The sequence below is a fragment of the Hyla sarda genome, chromosome 5, assembly GCF_029499605.1.
Source record: "Hyla sarda isolate aHylSar1 chromosome 5, aHylSar1.hap1, whole genome shotgun sequence".
NCBI lineage: Eukaryota > Metazoa > Chordata > Amphibia > Anura > Hylidae > Hyla > Hyla sarda.
In genome coordinates, this window is record NC_079193.1 from 10676169 (window position 1) to 10699490 (window position 23322).

The window sequence follows — 23322 nt, forward strand, 5'->3', positions numbered from 1 at the left end:
GATCCTCAATACGGTAGCTGGCTACCGGATAGAATTCCAATCTCTTCCCGAGTTGAATGTTATACCTCAACCCATACGATTCTCCGCGCAGAACGTAGCGCTCATAGACAACGAGCTCCAAGAGCTCTTGTCAAAACAAGCAGTACAGGAAGTAGACCCTTTTTCCCCCGGATTTGTCAGCAACATCTTCTTGGTCAAGAAGAAAGATGGCGGTTACCGCCCGGTGATAAATCTGAGAGATTTGAATCAACACGTGACTTACCGTCACTTCAAGATGGAAGGGATCCATCTGTTACGCGACCTCCTCTGGCCAGGAGACTGGTTGGTAAAAATCGATCTGAAGGACGCATATCTTACCGTCCCCATTCATCACACCTCTCAAAGATTCCTACGATTCCTATGGAGGGACCGAATGTGGCAGTTCACCTGCCTTCCATTCGGATTGTCATCGGCCCCCTGGTGTTTCACCAAGTTACTGAAACCGGTGGTAGCGGCTCTTCGGAGCAGGGGGGTACGACTTATTATTTACTTGGACGATCTACTAATCATGGCCCGGTCCAGGGCACAGGCTGTGACTCACAGCCAATGGGCCCTTTCGTTGATGGAGGAATTGGGATTCCTCATCAATCACAAAAAATCGGTTCTGTCTCCCGCGCAGGAGATGGAATTCCTGGGTTTCCTAGTGGATACCCAACGAGCCATCTTGATGTTACCAACATCCAAGTTGGCTTTGATTCGCAAGGAAATCAGAGCGACTTTGCGAAAAGGTCGAGTATCACTGAGGGTGATTGCTCGCATTGTGGGCCTATTATCGGCTTCTATTCAAGCGATTTTTCCGGCCCCTCTTCACTATCGGGCCCTTCAGCGGCTCAAAGCTCTTCACCTTCGCCGGGGTCTTCGCTATGCGGACGAAGTTACCATCGGTCCGGAAGTTGTAGAGGAATTGCAGTGGTGGCTTCGACACGCTGTCGAATGGAACGGCAGGACTATCTTCAATGCCTGCCCGGACGTCATAATAGAGTCCGATGCGAGCCGCCACGGTTGGGGAGCTCGCTGCGGGCAAGACACCACAGGAGGGAGATGGTCCGCAGAGGAGTCTTCTCTCCACATCAATGCCTTGGAACTCTTGGCAGCATTCTTCGCTATCAGGAGCTTTCTCCCTCACCATTCCAGTTGCTGCGTACTGGTACGCATGGACAATGTGGCGGCGGTTCAATATGTCAACCGCCTGGGAGGTACGAGGTCCAGAGTGCTGGCGGACATTGCGTCCACGTTCTGGCATTTCTGTTTATCCCGGGACATCATCCCGATTGCAGAATACCTTCCTGGTGTGTCCAACATCGTAGCAGATTGGAATTCTCGCTATTTGAAGGATTCCAGCGATTGGATGTTGGAACGATCTATTTTTCAGACTCTGAGGTCTCTTTGGGGTCCGTTACACACGGACCTCTTCGCATCCCGGCTCAATCGACAACTGCCTCGTTTTTACAGCTGGAGGCCGGATCCGGAAGCATCCGCAGTGGACGCATTCCGTCAGATATGGGAATTGGGGACGCATTATGCGTTTCCCCCATTCAATATGATAACCAAAGTTCTTCTCCAAGTTCTGAGTCAGAAGGCGACGGTGGTGTTGGTCACCCCTTGGTGGCCAACGCAACCATGGTTCCCCCTTCTTTTAGGGATGGCGATCGACTATCCTCGTTTGATTCCTCAATCGCCTCACCTTCTCACGAACCCAACCAAGGGTCCTCATCCCCTGATATTGGAGGGCAACCTTCCGCTCCTCGCGTGGTTGGTTTCGGGGTCCCGGATGCCGGTGGTGACCTTTCGCAATCGGCTAGAGACCTCCTTGCCTTGGCCTGGGCCCCAGGGACTAGATCGGCGTATCGATCAGCCTGGGCATTGTGGGTTTGTTGGTGTGATAGACGGCAAATTGATGCCGTTCATGCACCTGTTTCAGTGATAGTAAATTATTTAGCAGACTCTTTTGAGTCTGGGAAATCCTACAGTTCACTAAATGTCTACAGATCCGCCATATCGGCTTATCATTGCCCGGTGGACGCGTTACCGGTGGGCAAACATCCTTTGGTATGTAGACTCTTACGAGGCGTAAGATTTAAACGTCCTCCCCGTCCTAGGTACCAGTCTACTTGGGATGTATCCCTTGTGTTGGATTTATTTTCCTCCTGGGAGGATAATGACGCACTCGCTTTAAAGTTGCTATCAATCAAGCTTTCTACACTGTTATGTTTAGTATCCATAAAACGGGTGTCGGATGTAAAGGCGCTGGATATTTCCAGGCGACAATTTTCGCCGGAAGGGGTACGGTTTTCGGTGGTTCGTAGGACTAAGACGGGACTTCAATCCGTCTTCTATCCCTTTTTTCCTGATCACCCACGTCTGTGTGTAGTACGCTGTCTACAATCGTATGAGTCGCGGACCGTGACTTTGAGATCTGACTCTTACAATCAGTTGTTGATATCATATGTCAAACCTCATCTTCCGGTATCCTCGGCCACTCTGGCCAGGTGGGTGAGGTCGGCCATGGAAATGGCTGGGATCGATATCTCTCTTTTTGGTGCCCACTCTTCTAGAGGGGCTATGGCCACCAAGGTGGTCACATCAGGAGGTTCACTTTCGGATCTTCTATTGGCCGCTGATTGGTCGTCCGAGACGACTTTTCGGCAATTTTATTTTAGACCTCAAACACACGTCTCTGTGTCCGTTCTATGACATATTTGTTATTATTTCTGTATGTAAACACTGTTAGCTTTAAACTTGCAAGATATGAGCCTCCTGTCTGATATATAAATAGAGATTTTCCTAGCTAACGTGACGGAAAATATGAGTTATATGAAGACAGGAGGCGAGTATCTTCCCTCCCTACCCACCCTGTTATGGTGTTTTTGTTTTCCTTCCAGGGTATTGAAAGGAGAAGACGAAGACAGTGGTGTTTCGGTGCAGCCTGATATGTTCTGTTGCAATTGTTCCTTAACAGTTTCGTTCACGGTTTTCGGTCCTGTTGGCCGGAGGTTCGGAGTTACCAAAGAGGAGCTGTCCCGGATTCCGGCGTTCCGTGGTTCTGGTGACGGTCATGCAATTCGCATAAAGAAAGAGGAAGAGGATCTTCAAGCAGTCCCTTATATAGCAGCCAGCATGCTGGGATAGGAGGAGGAGCTCACAGGGGACTGCTGGGATATGTAGTTTTTTAAAAAAGATTTTATTAATACGTTTGTATAAAAAAATTTTCTGCTATGGGCATTAATTAAAGAAAGATTAATGCAAGATACTCGCCTCCTGTCTTCATATAACTCATATTTTCCGTCACGTTAGCTAGGAAAATCTCTATTTATATCCTATATTATACTCCAGGGCTGCACTCACTATTCTGCTGGTGAGGTCACTGTGTACATACATTACATTACTTATCCTGTACTGATCCTGAGTTATATCCTGTATTATACCCCAGAGTTGTACTCACTATTCTGCTGGTGAGGTCACTGTGTACATACATTACATTTACTTATCCTATACTGATCCTGAGTTATATCCTGTATTATACCCCAGAGCTGTACTCACTATTCTGCTGGTGAGATCACTGTGTACATACATTACATTACTTATCCTGTACTGATCCTGAGTTATATCCTGTATTATACTCCAGAGCTGTACTCACTATTCTGCTGGTGGGGTCACTGTGTACATACATTACATTACTTATCCTGTACTGATCCTGAGTTATATCCTGTATTATACCCCACAGCTGTACTCACTATTCTGCTGGTGAGGTCACTGTGTACATACATTACATTACTTATCCTGTACTGATCCTGAGTTATATCCTGTATTATACTCCAGAGCTGTACTCACTATTCTGCTGGTGGGGTCACTGTGTACATACATTACATTACTTATCCTGTACTGATCCTGAGTTATATCCTGTATTATACTCCAGAGCTGTACTCACTATTCTGCTGGTGGGGGTCACTGTGTACATACATTACATTACTTATCCTGTACTGATCCTGAGTTATATCCTGTATTATACTCCAGAGCTGTACTCACTATTCTGCTGGTGAGGTCACTGTGTACATACATTACATTACTTATCCTGTACTGATCCTGAGTTATATCCTGTATTATACTCCAGAGCTGTACTCACTATTCTGCTGGTGAGGTCACTGTGTACATACATTACATTACTTATCCTGTACTGATCCTGAGTTATATCCTGTATTATACTCCAGAGCTGTACTCACTATTCTGCTGGTGAGGTCACTGTGTACATACATTACATTACTTATCCTGTACTGATCCTGAGTTATATCCTGTATTATACTCCAGAGCTGTACTCACTATTCTGCTGGTGAGGTCACTGTGTACATACATTACATTACTTATCCTGTACTCACCCTCCAGTCATATCTGTGATGCTCTTGTAGATATTCATTCTGAAAGGTGTGTATACCTTTCCTGGGAATCCTGTATTACTCCCCAGATGTGGATACAGACTCCAGGACGCCCCCTATGGGTGGTCGGGTGCACTGATGAGGACACAAGTCCTGTACAAACAAAACGTTCATTTATACATAATGGGGGAGATTTATCAAAACCTGTGCAGAAGAAAGGTTGTCCAGTTGCCCATAGCAACCATTTAGATCTCTTCTTTCATTTTTCAGCAGCCTTTTTAAAATGAAAGTAGCGATCTGATTGGTTGCTATGGGCAACTGGGCAACTTTTCCTCTGCACAGGTGTTGATAACTCTCCCCATAATGTGGACATAATAAACTGAACAGACAATGTAACATCATCTTTAGAGCAGTGGTCTTCAACCTGTGGACCTCCAGATGTTACAAAACTACAACTCCCAGCATGCCCGGACAGCCGTTGGCTGTCCGAGCATGCTGGGAGTTGTAGTCTTGTAACATCTGGAGGACCACAGGTTGGAGACCACTGCTCTAGAGACTGTCATGATGAGCAGTGTATCTAATCCTATCCTGCATGCTACTGTCTGCAGAGCCTATGTATCTAAGCATTTCATCTGATGAGCTACTTATCTAAACCTATCATATATGATACTGTCTGCTGAGCTAGGTATCTAAGCTTTTCATGTGTGATCATGTCTTCTGAGCTGTGTATCTAATTCTATCCTGTGTGATACTGTGTGCTAAGCAATGTTTCCAATCCATTCCTATATGATACTATTTGCTAAGCAATGTATCTCATCATATTCTGTGTGATACTGCTTGCTGTGCTGTGTATCTAATCCCATTATGTGTGATACTGCCTGTTGAGCTATGTATCTAATCCTATCCTGTGTGATACTATCTGCTAAAACTATGTATCTAATCCTATCCTATGTGATTCTGCTTGCTGAGCAGTGTATCTAATCATATCCTGTGTGATACTATCTGCTAAACTATGTATCTAATCCTATTCTGTGTGATACTGCTTGCTGAGCTGTGTATCTAGTCTTATTATATGTGATACTGCCTGCTGAGCTATGTATCTAATCCTATCCTGTATGATACTGCTCGCTGAGCAGTGTATCTAATCCTATTATGTGTGATACTATCTGCTAAACTATGTATCTAATCCTATCCTGTGTGATACTATCTGCTAGGCTATGTATCTAATCCTATTCTGTGTGATACTGCTTGCTGAGCTGTGTATCTAATCCTATTATGTGTGATACTGCCTGCTGAGCTATGTATCAAATCCTATTATGTGTGATATTATCTGATAAAACTATGTATCTAATCCTATTATGTGTGATACTGAATGCTGTGCTATGTATCTAATCCTATCCTGTGTGATACTATCTGGTCGGCTATGTATCTAATCCTATTCTGTGATACAGCTTGCTGAGCAGTGTATCTAATCCTATTATGTGTGATACTATCTGATAAAACGATGTATCTAATCCTATTATGTGTGATACTGCTTGCTGAGTTATGTATCTAATCCTATCCTGTGTGATACTGCCTGCTGAGCTGTGTATCTAATCCTATCCGATACTGCTTGCTGAATAGTGTATATAATCCTATCCTGTGTGATACTGCTTGCTGAGCTATGTATCTAATCCTATTCTGTGTGATACTGCTTGCTGAGTTATGTATCTAATCCTATCCTGTGTGATACTGCTTGCTGAGCTGTGTATCTAATCCTATCCTGTGTGATACTATCTGATAAAATCCTATCCTGTATGATACTGCTTGCTGTGCAGTGTATCTAATCCTATCCTGTGTGATACCGCTTATATAATCCTATCCTGTGTGATACTGCTTGCTGTGCAGTGTATCTAATCCTATCCTGTGTGATACTGCTTGCTGAGTTATGTATCTAATCCTATCCTGTGCGATACTGCTTGCTGTGCAGTGTATATAATCCTATCCTGTGTGATACTGCTTACTGAGCTATGTATCTAATCCTATCCTGTGTGATACTGCTTGCTGAGTTATGTATCTAATCCTATCCTGTGTGATATTCCTTACTGAGCTATGTATCTAATCCTATCCTGTGTGATACTGCTTGCTGAGCAGTGTATATAATCCTATCCTGTGTGATACTGCTTGCTGAGCTATGTATCTAATCCTATTCTGTGTGATACTGCTTGCTGAGCTGTGTATCTAATCTTATCCGATACTGCTTGCTGAGCTATGTATCTAATCCTATCCTGTGTGATACTGCTTGCTGAGCAGTGTATATAATCCTATCCTGTGTGATACTGCTTGCTGAGCTATGTATATAATCCTATTCTGTGTGATACTGCTTGCTGAGTTATGTATCTAATCCTATCCTGTGTGATACTGCTTGCTGAGCTATGTATCTAATCCTATCCTGTGTGATACTATCTGCTAAACTATGTATATATACATCCTATCTTGTGTGATACGGGCCTCCTGCAATGTGTATCTAAGCCTTAATGCTCCCATTGGTCAGTACTCACAGCAGGGCTCCCTCTCTATAGCTCCACCCTGGCGGTCCTCAGTACCCAGCAACTTCCGGGCACAGTCTGCGTAGCCCCGCCCCCACGAACTAACAGACCACTCCCATATCCTTAGTGACGTCATATCGGGAGCTGCAGGGTCTGCGGTGTGCACTGAGTGGAAGAGACGCAGGGGGCGCTGTGAGGAGCATCTCCTGTCATATGAGACTGCGCCTGAGGATGATGGGGGTAGTAGGTGATGTAACTTAATGTCTCACGTCTTAGGCTTTTCTTGTAGGAAAGTAGTGTGTTCCCCAGCTTTCCAGGGCCCCTGAGTGGCTGTTAGTAACAGCTGAGTGAGCTGTGGTGGAGGCCATATATTGGCTGGCAGTTCTGCCTAATTACGTCATAAATTGTATACATGGCATTCAGGGTTGTATGAAAGCTGGGTGACTTCATCGGTCATGTTAGTTGTCACAAAACTTACCAATACTCCTGAACTGGAATATATAAAGAGGAGACCATTCGGGAGTCTCGGGAAAGCTGAGTGATAACCCTTGTCCACCATAATGGTTGTCAATCTTATTTTCCCCCAAGCTGAAATACCAGTGTACAATGTTATGTATACCATACTTTCCCAGACCCCAGAAAGGCAAATCCGCTTGATTATATAGAAATATGGGGAGTAGACAATGCATCAGTACAGAACTGAGCTAAGTTGCCATTCAGGATTACAGTAAAGTTGTGTGACAGCAGTGGTGGGAGATGTGGAAACAGCCGCGTTCATTGTGATCCTACTTTTCCCAACTTCCGAATGGGAACTTTGCTTTGTTATGTAAAAATATGTGGAGTAGACAATGTATCAGTACAGTACTTTGTCTTTTGCCATTCAGGATTGCAGGAATGTTGTGTGGACATCCTGCTTTTTTGTTATTTTGCTTTCCCAGTCCCCTGAATGGCAAATCTAGGAATATGAGGATCAGACAATACTTCAGTACAGAACTGAGCTAATTTGCCATTCACAACTACAAGAAAGTTTTGTGACAGTGACGGTGGGAGAAGTGGGACAGCCTGTTTGGCTTTGACAATACTTTCCCAGACTCCTGAATGGCAACTTTGTTTTGTTTTACTTTGTAGAAAGTATTAGACAATGTATTAGTGCAGAACTGGCCTTATTTGCCTTTTAAGATTACAGGAAAACAGTTTGACAGCACCAGTGAAAGAAGTGGGAATAGCCTGCTTGGTTGTGATCCTACTTTTCCAGACTCCTGAATGACAACTCTTCTTTGTTTTATAGAGATATGAAGTGCAGACAATGCATCAGTACAGAACTGGGTTTGTTTTTTATTCAAGATTACAGAAAAGTTGTGTGACAGCACTGGTTGAAGTTGTGGTGACAAACAACTGGGTTTTTTATTCTGCTTTTCCAGACCCCTGAATGGCGAATCCAACTGATAATAGAGATTGAGAAATTTAAAAAATACCCAATATGTCAGTACAGAACTGTGCTTTCAGGATTACAGGAAAGTTTTGTAACAGCACTGATAGACAGCGTGCTTGGCGTGCTTCAGCTTTCCTAGACCCCTGAATGGCAAATCCACCTGGGTATGTGGTAAAAAAAAAAAATAGGTGTAAAGAACTAAACAACCTTTAGGACTGTAAAAAAAATCTGGATGAACCCTTGAGGAGGCAGGACGTCAGCAAGATTGTGCATTATTCAGCTTTTTTAGACTTCTGAATGGCAAGTCTGGCCAATCCTGTAACAGTCAGGAGTCAGGAGATACAGCACACTGAATAGATCTGCCATTCAGGAACCGAGAAAAGCCAAACAAGCCCTGTGATGTCTGTCCTTCCTGCAGGTGGTCACTCTGCTTTTCCAGACTCCTGAATGACATATATGCTTAGTTGTGGAATGATGCATCTGCAGAGAAGCTGGGTGACATCCTTGATGGGATCTGTGATGAGAGGTTTGGTGACTATTACGGCAGTGGTCTCAAACTGTGGCCCTCCAGATGTTGCAAAACTCCAACTCCCAGCATGCCTGGACAGCTGTTGGCTGTCCGGGCATGCTGGGAGTTGAAGTTTTGCAACAGCTGGAGGGCTGCAGTTCGAAGAACCCTGCACTAAGGGATAAGATGAGAGGGAAGCCTTGATTTACCTTTTGAGGACAGTGTGCATCCTGTGGAGAAGGCAGACAGACCTTTAGTGTCTGCGCATGCTGGGAGTTGAAGTTTTGCAACAGCAGGAGGACCGCGGTTCGAAGAGCACTGCACTAAGTGATAAGATGAGAGGGAAGCCTTGATTTACCTTTTGAGGACAGTGTGCATCCTGTGGAGGAGGCAGACAGACCTTTAGTGTCCACACATGCTGGGAGTTGAAGTTTTGCAACATCTGGAGGGCCACAGTCTGAGACCACTGCATTACAGCAACGCTTCTCCAATACCGCGCCATAGTTGAGGACACCCCACCTCATTAACCCCTAACACACCGAAGTCTATAAGTGTCACAGAAGATTACACTTTACACTGTCTACTGCACTTGTATGCATCTTAAAGGGCCGGTAGAACCCTGTTGGTCACCTAAAGCTTGGATACAAGATGAGATACGGTTGGGAAACATGGAGGTATACAGGTTCTGTCCTGCAGCACATTTGCTGGGCCTGTAGATCCTGCACACTTTTAGGTTGATGAAGATGGCGCCATAAATTCTGGATTGGTCATAAATATGGTGACTGGGCAGGTAGGACTCACAGGCTTTATCTATGAGGGGGGGGGGAAGCAGGACTCACAGGCTTTATCTATGAGGGGGGGGGGAAGCAGGACTCACAGGCTTTATCTATGAGGGGGGGAAGCAGGATTCACAGGCTTTATCTATGAGGGGGGGAAGCAGGACTCACAGGCTTTATCTATGAGGGGGGGAAGCAGGATTCACAGGCTTTATCTATGAGGGGGGGGAAGCAGGACTCACAGGCTTTATCTATGAGGGGGGGAAGCAGGACTCACAGGCTTTATCTATGAGGGGGGGAAGCAGGACTCACAGGCTTTATCTATGAGTGGGGGTGGAGGACTCACAGGCTTCCTCTATGAGTGAGAGGGGTCAGCAGGACTCACCGGCTTTATCTATAAGTGGGAGGGTGAAGCAGGACTCACAGGCTTTATGAGTGGGAGGGGGAAGCAGGACTCACAGGCTTTATCTATGAGTGGGAGGGGGAAGCAGGACTCACAGGCTTTATCTATGAGGGGGAGGGGGAAGCAGGACTCACAGGTTTTATCTATGAGTGGAAGGGTGAAGCAGGACTCACAGGCTTTATCTATGAGTGGGAGGGTGAAGCAGGACTCACAGGCTTTATAAGTGGGAGGGGTCACCAGGACTCACAGGCTTTATCTATGAGGGGGAGGGGGAAGCAGGACTCACAGGCTTTATCTATGAGGGGGAGGGGGAAGCAGGACTCAGGCTTTATCTATGAGTGGGAGGGGTCAGGAGGACTCACAGGCTTTATCTATGAGTGGGAGGGGTCAGGAGGACTCACAGGCTTTATCTATGAGTGGGAGGGGGAAGCAGGACTCACAGGCTTTATCTATGAAGGGGAGGGACTCACAGGCTTTATCTATGAGTGGGAGAGGTCAGCAGGACTCACAGGCTTTATCTATGAGTTGGAGGGGGAAGCAGGACTCACAGGCTTTATCTATGAGTTGGAGGGGGAAGCAGGACTCACAGGCTTTATCTATGAGTGGGAGGGGTCAGGAGGACTCACAGACTTTATCTATGAGTGGGAGGGGGAAGCAGGACTCAGGCTTTATCTATGAGTGGGAGGGGGAAGCAGGACTCACAGGCTTTATCTATGAGGGGGAGGGGGAAGCAGGACTCACAGGCTTTATCTATGAGTGAGAGGGGTCAGCAGGACTCACAGGCTTTATCTATGAGTGGGAGGGTGAAGCAGGACTCACAGGCTTTATGAGTGGGAGGGGGAACCAGGACTCACAGGCTTTATCTATGAGTGGGAGGGGAAAGCAGGACTCACAGGCTTTATCTATGAGGAGGAGGGGGAAGCAGGACTCACAGGCTTTCTTTATGAGTGGGAGAGGGAAGCAGGACTCACAGGCTTTATCTATGAGTGGGAGGGGGAAGCAGGACTCACAGGCTTTATCTATGAGGGGGAGGGGGAAGCAGGACTCACAGGCTTTATCTATGAGGGGGAGGGGGAAGCAGGACTCACAGGCTTTATCTATGAGGGGGAGGGGTTAGCAGGACTCACAGGCTTTATCTATGAGTGGGAGGGGGAAGCAGGACTCACAGGCTTTATCTATGAGGGGGAGGGGTCAGTAGGACTCACAGGCTTTATCTATGAGGGGGAGGGGTCAGTAGGACTCACAGGCTTTATCTATGAGGGGGAGGGGTCAGGAGGACTCACAGGCTTTATCTATGAGTGGGAGGAGGTGCAGTTGTCCAGGTTTGGCATCAGGTATGTAGAGACACCAGCAGGTACCATGCTTCAGCCCGTCATTCAGGATCTGACCGCTCCATTATAATCACTTAGCGTCGGTCGGTTGCAGATTTATCTCTTGTCAGATCACGGAAACACTAAGTCAAATAATAAAGCACTTTATATCCGGAGCCCCCCTCCCCCTCCATTATATGCGGCACTCAGATCCACATAAGACCCCGCAGCTCGTATGGTGTCTCTGCCGGCTTCACCGCCGGGATCTGTCCCCTGAGGCCAGGGTAAGAGATCCAGGGTAACCGGAGCTGACAGGTAGCGGAGCAGTAAGTGCATTCTGTGGATCGGGATGGTTTTGGGGCCCGGGGTGGTGGGGTTGGGTTTCCTTTCTCTGTCATTTCCCATCAGTAACAATTTAGGGACCAGCTAGAAGAAAGTGAACAGTATGTGAGCGGAGTTCCCCTCTGAGCAGAGGAGTGCCACCTTAGGTCAGGAGCTGATCCAGGTCAATGAGTCCTAAGCTCGATCAGCAGTGAAAGGGTGGTTGATAAACGGCTCATTACATCATCATAGACATATTATGTACAAGGTGACCCCATTCCCCCAGCATTGATCCAGTAACATTGGGCACGTGATGACATTACCTCAAGTGATGACTCCTCGTTGTGTCTTCTCTCCCCGGATGATGTCCTTGGCAGCTCCCACCACAGGCTCCTGGCAGCCATCCTGGGCCAATAAGTGTCTCAGTATCTCCCCAAATCCACTTCTCTGTTATATGAAAGATTTCTATGTCTGTCTCTATATCTATCTATCTCATATCTATCTCATATCTATCTATCTCATATCTATCTATCTCATATCTATCTATCTCATATCTATCTATCTCATATCTATCTCATATCTATCTATCTATCTCATATCTATCTATCTCATATCTATCTATCTCATATCTATCTATCTCATATCTATCTATCTATCTAATATCTATCCATCTATCTCATATCTATCTATCTCATATCTATCTATCTATCTATATCATATCTATCTATCTATCTATCTCATATCTATCTCATATCTATCTATCTATCTCATATCTATCTATCTATCTATCTCATATCTATCTATCTATCTCATATCTATCTATCTCATATCTATCTATCTATCTATATCATATCTATCTATCTCATATCTATCTATCTATCTATCTCATATCTATCTATCTCATATCTATCTATCTATCTATATCATATCTATCTATCTCATATCTATCTATCTATCTATCTCATATCTGTCTATCTAATATCTATCTATCTATCTATCTATCTATCTCAAGTCTATCTCATATCCATCTATCACATATCTATCTGTCTATCTCATATCTATCTATCACATATCTATCTATCTATCTCATATCTATCTATCTATCTCATATCTATCTCATATCTATCTATCTATCTCATATCTATCTATCTCATATCTATCTATCTATCTCATATCTATCCATCTATCTCATATCTATCTATCTATCTCATATCTATCTATCTATCTCATATCTATCCATCTATCTCATATCTATCTATCTCATATCTATCCATCTATCTCATATCTATCTATCTATCTATCTCATATCTATCTATCTATCTCATATCTATCTATCTCATATCTATCTATCTATCTCATATCTATCCATCTATCTCATATCTATCTATCTATCTATCTCATATCTATCTATCTATCTCATATCTATCCATCTATCTCATATCTATCTATCTCATATCTATCCATCTATCTCATATCTATCTATATATCTCATATCTATCTATCTCATATCTATCTCATATCTATCTATCTCATATCTATCTATCTATCTATCTATATCATATCTATCTATCTCATATCTATCTATCTAATATCTATCTATCTATCTCATATCTGTCTATCTAATATCTATCTATCTATCTATCTATCTCAAGTCTATCTCATATCCATCTATCACATATCTATCTATCTCATATCTATCTATCTCATATTTATCTATCTATCTCATATATATTTATCTCATATCTATATATCTATCTATCTCATATCTATATATCTATCTATCTCATATCTATCTATCTATCTCATATCTATATATCTCATATCTATCTATCTATCTATCTCATATCTATCTATCTATCTATCTCATATCTATCTATCTCATATCTATCTATCTATCTCATATCTATCTATCTCATATCTATCTATCTATCTATCTCATATCTATCTATCTATCTATCTATCTCATATCTATCTATCTCATATCTATTTATCTCATATCTATCTATCTATTTCATATCTATCTATCTATCTATCTCATATCTATCTATCTCATATCTCATATCTATCTATCTCATATCTATCTATCTAATATCTATCTATCTCATATCTATCTATCTCATATCTATCTATCTCATATCTATCTCATATCTATCTATCTCATATCTATCTATCTCATATCTATCTATCTCATATCTATCTATCTCATATCTATCTATGCAAAAGAAAGTGGAATGTCCAGCGCTATATGGGCCCAACGAATTCTCTTTATTGATTAAAACCCAGGATACACGGATGCAACAAGCACAGGTGACGCGTTTCGGCTCAAGAAGGCCTTAGTCATACTTCACGCCGCCCGCCCTGTAGTTGCCGGTAATGAGTCCCGGAGCGAACACGCTCCGGGGACTGATTACAAACGGGGTGCCGCGTGCATGATCCCGAGGGTCCCCAGCTGCGGGTCTCCCTCGATCAGGTATCTTATCCTTTGGATAGGGGATAAGATGTCTAAGCACCGGAGAACCCCTTTAATTGTGCTGGTCTAGGGTAGTGTAGGGGTTAATCCTTCATCTTTTGATCTTTGTATGCCCGTCCACCCCTGGCACCTGTTGGCAGCCCCGGTTGGCGATCCCTCACCACCTGCACCAGATGTTTGGCAGAGCGGGTGGCCTGGCAGACGTCATCTTGGCACTCCAGCGTGCAGCATGCTGCGTCTCATAGCTGCCAGTTCTGGTTTCTGTCCAAGGTCCTGAAAACGTTTGGGTGAGGAGGCGCCATGTATCTCACTGACAATACGGGACACGTCCAGGACAAATCCGGAGCTTCTGCAGGCTGAGGAAGAACACGGGATGACTCCATGACCCAACCCTGGGCTGCAGAGCTTACACTCTCATTTTGATTTAAAGGGGCAGTGAACATTATCCTTTTTTTTTAATACATTGGTGTTTATATAATTTGTAGAATATTTTGGTAACATTTCTACAATATATGTCAATTTGGACATAGTGCCGGGTATGGCGGATTTATTATGTAGTGATCTGCAGTGTGTGATGGTGCCCGGATCTCCGTGCCAGCGGCTCCATAAATCTCATTGCCCATTCCGAAGGGCAAGGAATTTATTATCTCTGTCACCACCAACCAGTGGGGAATTATCTGCCGGACGGGCACAGTTACCGGAGAGGAGATGGATGTCGGCACATTACACCCAGACTGCTGATTCACTTATTGGGAATAAGAGAAAAGAATAAGCAAGGTCAAGATCCCATCTACACCTCCTATTATAGTCTTACATTCCCAGAAATCTCTCATTACAGCATATTATAAGCCAAATAGTCTATGAAAAATGTGTAGAAACTCCAGACAAAAAGATAATTACTATAATACTGCTCCTATATACAAGAATATAAGTACTATAATACTGCTCCTATATACAAGAATATAACTACTATAATACTGCCTCCGATATACAAGAATATATCTACTATAATACTGCTCCTATATACAAGAATATATCTACTATAATACTGCTCCTATATACAAGAATATAACTACTATAATACTGCTCCTATATACAAGAATATAACTACTATAATACTGCCTCCTATATACAAGAATATAACTACTATAATACTGCTCCTATATACAACAATATAACTACTATAATACTGCCTCCTATATACAAGAATATAACTACTATAATACTGCTCCTATATACAAGAATATAACTACTATAATACTGCTCCTATATACAAGAATATAACTACTATAATACTGCTCCTATATACAAGAATATAACTACTATAATACTGCTCCTATATACAAGAATATAACTACTATAATACTGCTCCTATATACAAGAATATAACTACTATAATACTGCTCCTATATACAAGAATATAACTACTATAATACTGCTCCTATATACAAGAATATAACTACTATAATACTGCTCCTATATACAAGAATATAACTACTATAATACTACTCCTATATACAAGAATATACCTACTATAATACTGCCTCCTAAATACAAAAATATAACTACTATAATATTGCTCCTATATACAAGAATATAACAACTATAATACTGCCCCTATATACAAGAATATAACTACTATAATACTGCTTCTATATACAAGAATATAAATACTATAATACTGCTTCTATATACAAGAATATAACTACTATAATACTGCTCCTATATACAAGAATATTACTACTATAATACTGCCTCCTATATACAAGAATATAACTACTATAATACTGCTCCTATATACAAGAATATAACTACTATAATACTGCCTCCTATATACAAGAATATAACTACTATAATACTGCCTCCTATATACAAGAATATAACTACTATAATACTGCTCCTATATACAAGAATATAACTACTATAATACTGCCTCCTATATACAAGAATATAACTACTATAATACTGCCCCTATATACAAGAATATAACTACTATAATACTGCTCCTATATACAAGAATATGACTACTATAATACTGCTCCTATATACAAGAATATAACTACTATAATACTGCTCCTATATACAAGAATATAACTACTATAATACTTCTCCTATATACAAGAATATAACTACTATAATACTACTCCTATATACAAGAATATAACTACTATAATACTGCTCCTATATACAAGAATATAACTACTATAATACTGCTTCTATATACAAGAATATAACTACTATAATACTGCTCCTATATACAAGAATATAACTACTATAATTCTGCCTCCTATATACAAGAATATAACTACTATAATTCTGCCTCCTATATACAAGAATATAACTACTATAATACTGCTCCTATATACAAGAATATAACTACTATAATACTGCTCCTATATACAAGAATATAACTACTATAATACTGCTCCTATATACAAGAATATAACTACTATAATACTGCTCCTATATACAAGAATATAACTACTATAATTCTGCCTCCTATATACAAGAATATAACTACTATAATACTGCCCCTATATACAAGAATATAACTACTATAATACTGCTCCTATATACAAGAATATAACTACTATAATACTGCTCCTATATACAAGAATATAACTACTATAATACTGCTCCTATATACAAGAATATAACTACTATAATACTGCTCCTATATACAAGAATATAACTACTATAATACTGCTCCTATATACAAGAATATAACTACTATAATACTGCTCCTATATACAAGAATATAACTACTATAATACTGCTCCTATATACAAGAATATAACTACTATAATACTGCTCCTATATACAAGAATATATCTACTATAATACTGCTCCTATATACAGGAATATAACTACTATAATACTGCTCCTATATACAAGAATATAACTACTATAATACTGCTCCTATATACAAGAATATAACAACTATAATACTGCTCCTATATACAAGAATATAACTACTATAATACTGCTCCTATATACAAGAATATAACTACTATAATACTGCTCCTATATACAAGAATATAACTACTATAATACTGCCTCCTATATAAAAGAATATAACTACTATAATACTACTCCTATATACAAGAATATAACTACAATAATACTGCTCCTATATACAAGAATATAACTACAATAATACTGCTCCTATATACAAGAATATATCTACTATAATACTGCTCCTATATACAAGAATATAACTACTATAATACTGTCTCCTATATACAAGAATATAACTACTATAATACTGCTCCTATATACAAGAATATATCTACTATAATACTGCTCCTATATACAATATAACTACTATAATACTGCCTCCTATATACAAGAATATAACTACTATAATACTGCTCCTATATACAAGAATATAACTACTATAATACTGCTCCTATATACAAGAATATAACTACTATAATACTGCCTCCTAGCTGAGAGGTTGTGTCTGTGTAGCTCTCCTGATGTCTGGAGAAAGCCCAGGGAGGGGCCACCCTGGGTGGGGAAGCTCCCCAAGCAAGGCCCAGGCTTCTCGGCCTATTCTGGGAATTAATCCCCAGACACCACAATCCATGGATGAAAATCCTAAAGTTTCTATGGATGTGAGAAATGTTCAGAATGTTGTCAGTTCTGGTGCAGTAAGAAGCACAGATGAAAAGAAAGCTGTGGAACTAAAGAAGGAATCATCATCAAGTAAGGTAATGGCTGCAGGTACAATCCACCCCTCCTGCAGTCAGACAGAGGAGAACATCCCTGGAGAAGCAGACCATGCAGGAGAATCTGCAGCAGCCTGTCCTGATACGTTCTGACCGCACACGATACGGGAGCGGGAGCAGCGCAAAAGTTACAAGCACGCCAGAGGGGACCAGAGGGAGTACACCAGGAAGGCTTCAGGGGGCCACAAGTGCGGTCACTGGGAAGAACCAGGGGCCTAGTCCCCAGTCTGGAGATTGTGACCCCGCAGCAGTGACCACAGCCGCGCCGAGACAGATCCCACCTCAGAAGCAGAGTCCTGTGAGTACCCCACCAGCGCGGCCCCCCAATACTCAGCGGGCGCCTGAACTGTGTTTGGCCGAGCAGATCCCAGCTCTGGTAAAGAGACTTGAGACTTTAAAAAAGACAAAGTTACAGCTGCAGAAACAAATTGAATGTATTTACAAGCTAAAGGCAGCAAACCCCAATAACCAGGCCGTACATGATAAGAAGCTGAGCTCCCTCGCTGTGCAGCTCGCTGACACTGTGCAGGACATGGAGGACGTATTGGACCAGATGGGACCAGTCGCTGAGACCTTCAGAAACCAGCAGCGATTTGAGGGATATAAGGAAAGACCAGCAACAAAGTCATCTACATCTACTGCTGAACCCAAGTCTACAACCTGTCCAGATGACATCCAGCAGTCCTGTGCAAGACAAGAGGACATCCAGCAGTCCTGTGCAAGACAAGAGGACATCCAGCAGTCCTGTGCAAGACCACTCCTCAGACCAGCCAGCTTCCCTTTTGAAAAAGGGGATTTGTACAGACAAGCAGAAGCAAGCGTCCAGCAACATCAGAGACCTGCAGAGACTCCTCCAGAGGTACCACAAGTCCCAGCAGTCAGCACGGTGAAGCAGGACTATGGACACATACCTGAAGGTAACTCTGTAACAGTAGTGCAGTCACCACAAGCCCCTGGGGGCAGTAGAGAGCAGCAGGACTGTGGACTCTTACCTGAAGGCAGCAGTGCAGCAGAGAGTTCACAGGACATGGCTCTGCAGGGCTTGCTGGGCTCTGTAGTGCAGGATCATGCTGCCAGTGACTGCACTGATATGACTGTATGTGATATTACTGATAATGTGTCTGCAGAGGGGAGCGCTTCACAATCTGTGTGGGATCTGGGGTCATCTCTGGGGTCAGGTCCACCATTAGTTCAGCCTTCAGAGGCTTGTGACCCCGTATAGAGGTTGATGGTGGGGAGGGGGCTGTACAGTCTGATGCACAACACTTTCCCCCTTTAGTCACACAAGTGTCAGACCCCCATAGTACAGCTGGTCAGCAGCCACCACAGCGCCCCCAAGTACAGCAGGAGGGTAGAAGTAGTGGCGCCTCCTCTGGTAATGCCTGGAGCCGCGGGTCACCATTCATGTCTAATGTAAATTACACAGGTCAGGCTTTCAAGAGGAGGAACGTGGTCAGGTTCAGACATAGAGGGGCCAAGGAGGAGCTGCCTGACAGGAGGTTTGTGGTCCGTGAACTTCTGTGCCACCAAATGGGCTTCCTGCCATCTAACATCCTGGCAGTGATAAACCTTCCTGACAGGCAGGGCTATGACGTCAGCTTCAAACTCATGTCTGACCTGGACCGCTTCTGGGCCCATGTCACCCGTGTGAGAGATGCTGATGGCTGGAATAAGTTCAGCTTTGTCCCCATCTCCAGACCGGACACAGCGAATGTCACCATTATATTCTGGAACGAGTCTGTCCCCCCCCAGGATATTGTTGTGTGGTTAAAGAGACACTGTGACCTAATGTCAGACCTGACTAAGACCAGGGATGAGGACGGCATATGGACGGGAGGGTGGAAGGTCCTGGTAAAGTTACGGCAGATTAATAACATTACCCAACATCTGCCCAATTCATTTTTCATTGGTCGGGAGAAAGGGGTTTGTTTCTATGCAGGTCAGCCCAGAAAATGCTTCAAGTGTGGGAAGACCGGTCATATCGCGAGTGTGTGCACCCTGGTGAAGTGTAATTTATGTGGGGAGATCGGCCATGTCAGCGCCACCTGCAAGAATATCTGCTGCAACCTCTGTGGTAAGACCGGTCACTCCCACAGGGACTGTCCTGACGCCTGGCATAACATCTGTAAGGACTTCCCTGATGAGGACCTGCTGGAGGGGGCAGAGGACCTGGAGGGGGAGACATTGGTGTCAGGGTCAGCAGTGACACAACGCGAGCCTCAGCATAACACTAGGGGTGACAATATGGGTGACACTGTAGGTGACACTAGGGGTGACAATATGGGTGACAATATTGGTGACACAGTGCCCGACCAGTCCCAGCCAGGAGCCACTGAGGGGAACAGGGAGGTCACTGAGCAGGTTGTGGCCATGTCTTCTTCTGCCCCAGCATCAATTAATCCGCAGAAGAGACGGAAAAAAGACAAAACCAGCCGCAAGCCTGAGGAGGGATGGACCACTGTCCAAAAGCCCTCCAAAAAGAAAGTAGACGCCGGGTCAGGTGTAATGACCATCACAAATAGGTACAGTGTGTTGTCAGAGTCAGACGCTGAGGAAGAGATGGAGAGGGAGCTAAAGAGAGTGATAGAGGAATTTAATGAAGACCAAGAGGGTGATCCCCCCACAAAAAGGAGACCCCCACGGGATAAACGTCTGTCCGAATCGGACATGGAAACAGGTGGTCAGCAGGAGGGCTCGGACTCAGATCTGTGATGATGGGGGTGACATCTCTGCTTCTTCTGCTTTCTTTTGTTATGATGGCCGACTTTACCCTTAAAGTGTTCTCCAGTAATGTGAACAGTGTCAGAGTGAGGAGGACCAGACACGTCGTATATGACCATCTAAAGTCTATTGATGCTGACATCTTCTTCTTACAGGAGACACGTTTAAATACTCAAGGACTGTTACGTGAAGCAGAGCGTGAATGGCGGTCTGGTCCGTCCTTTTGGTCACTGGCTGTGGAACCAAGTGCCGGGGTCTCTATCCTCTTTACCACCAATGATGTAACTGTACATAGGCTGACAGAGGTATTGATGGGAAGGTGCCTAATGCTAGAAGTTACTATTCGGGGTAGAAGGCTCCGACTCATTAATATCTATGGTTCACAGACAGTGACTGAAAGGGTTAACCTTTATAATGAAGTGAAGCCATATCTCTTCACGTCTGTCCCCGTCATCTTGGCCGGAGATTTTAATGCCTCCAGAACATCTAGTGACAGAACATCTAATAGACCTCTAACACGAGACTCCAAGGTCTTAAACCAAATCATTCTACAGGCCGGGTTGTCAGATGTGTTTGTGCAGGGTGGTCGGAAGGCAAAGTATACCTATTTTTGTGGTGGAAGAAGCAGTAGGATAGATTTGGCTCTGGTTAGTCCTACAGAGACGATTGGTGAGAAAGATGAGAAGATCGTCCCTTATTCTGACCATCTGGCCTTATATTTCTGTTTGGGTGTCACACGGTGTCCTGAGACAGGTAGAGGGTTGTGGAGACTGAATTCCACCCTATTAGAGGATCCTTCTGTGCAGAGACAGGTTCACTCTCTTATACAGGGTCAACTAGAGAGGGTGGACTTCTATGATGATATGGCCGCCTGGTGGGAGGATGTCAAGGATGAGATCAGAACCCTCTTAAAGAGACTGTCAGTTATAAAGGGGAAGAGTAAGTATGGCCAGTATCTCAAGCTGCGCAAAGAATTGGAGTCACTGTATTCGGCGGGTGGGGACCAACAAAGGATAGACCAGCTGAAATCTGAGATAAGGCAGTATCAGTACAGCAGGTATACCTCCCTGGTTCTTGAACGGGATTATGGGTCCTTAGGGTCTCCTGATCCCTTTGAGAATTGCCGGGAGCGGGTGGCAAATAAATCTGTCACCGGTCTCACTGACTCCCAGGGTGTTTTGCAGGAATCTCGGGAGGGTATCCTGGGGGTGGTGAGATCGTACTATGCTGACTTGTTTCAGAGGAAGGTTTTGGATAGAGACAAGATGACCCAATTCTTGGAGACAACTCCGCTCCCTGATACTAATGATTTGGACTTTTCTCCTTTGACAGCAGAATTGACGGTGGCAGAGGTCAAAGAGGCCATTGATAAGTTACATGTGAAGAAGGCACCAGGTCCAGATGGGATAACAGCAGAATTCTATAAGACATTCAGAGACCTCTTGGCTCCAATCCTCGTGGATGTTTACACAAATTGTCTAGAAAGTCACCTGATGCCTCCATCCATGAGAGTGTCCTCGCTGATTCTGCTGTCTAAAGGTAAAGAGCCGAGTGACATCAAGAACTGGAGGCCAATTGCCCTCTTGAATGTCGACAGGAAGATTCTGGCAAAAATCCTGTTTTCTAGGTTAGTTTGTCTGTCCCCGGCACTGTTGGCAGGCTGTCAGTATGGCACAGTAAAAGGGCGGAACATCTCTGGGGCAGTGATCTCCATAAGGGAGATGTTTGAGAGATGTAAAGCCCTGAGGTGTGGGAGATATGTTGTCAGTCTTGACCAGGCTAAAGCCTTTGACAGAGTAGATCACGAGTATCTATGGGCCACTTTGTCAAAGTACGGTATTCCGGGACAATTCATCGATTGGCTGAAGACTTTGTATTGTGAGGCCGAGAGCTTTCCTCTGATCAATGGTTGGCAGGGTGACACCTTCAGGGTTGAGGCGTGGGTGAGACAAGGTTGCCCACTGAGCCCGCTGCTGTATGTATTTGCCTTAGACCTGTTTCTGAGGTCACTGCAGGAGTGTGGTTTTCAGGGGGTGCCGGTCCCCCACTGCCTACCCCTGAGTGTTGTTGCCTATGCGGATGATGTGACTGTAGTGATATCTGAGCCTCGGGAGGTGGAGATGTTGTCTATGGCCATCAGAAGTTACTCGGAGGCCTCAGGGTCTCTGGTCAACCTTGAGAAGAGTCAAGCTCTCTGGGTATCAGATACTGATCCAGATTTTGATCTGCCCCAATTTGTGAGAGCCTCCTCCTATATTAAAATCCTAGGGGTCAAATTCGGGAGGGACGATAACGCCAAACTAAATTGGGAAGAGAAGTTGGAAGCCGGAAATGCAAAGGTTCAGCGCTGGAAGAACTGGAGGCTGACCTATAGAGAAAGGGTTAAAATGTTGAAGACTTACCTGGTCCCCGTCTTCTTATATGTCTCTGTTGTTTTTCCTTTGCCAGAATCTTTCTCCGCTCGGCTCTTTAGCCTGTTCTTCCAAATGTTCTGGGGGAACAGGTTGAATCTGATAAAAAGAGGGGTCACCTACCTACAGAGGAGAGAGGGTGGGTTGGATATGCTGAATCCAAGGGTGTTCTTTGACTCCATGTTTCTAAAAGTTAATTTTGGTTGCATGGACACAAACAATAGCTCCCTGTGGGCGAATAGTATCAGGGACTGGATATTGCCTTTTGCAGAGTCTTGGGTGCGAGGCGGCAGTCTCAAGAG

The 23322-nt window shown here is 43.7% G+C and overlaps 1 protein-coding gene across 2 annotated transcripts in view; it reads right to left on the reverse strand.

Annotated features, from left to right (window-relative positions):
- KCNH2 (potassium voltage-gated channel subfamily H member 2) overlaps positions 1-7088 on the reverse strand; it is a 400050-nt gene extending 392962 nt beyond the window's left edge. The window contains exons 1-2 of one of the 2 annotated variants that reach the window (XM_056518834.1): positions 6950-7086; positions 4413-4562 (exon numbers count right to left, since the gene is read on the reverse strand). The gene's annotated coding sequence lies outside the window, so the exon portion shown is untranslated. Of the gene's footprint in view, positions 1-4412; positions 4563-6949 lie in introns of both variants that reach the window. The other variant, XM_056518835.1, reaches the window with a different exon arrangement.
- Positions 7089-23322: the final 16234 nt, after the last annotated feature.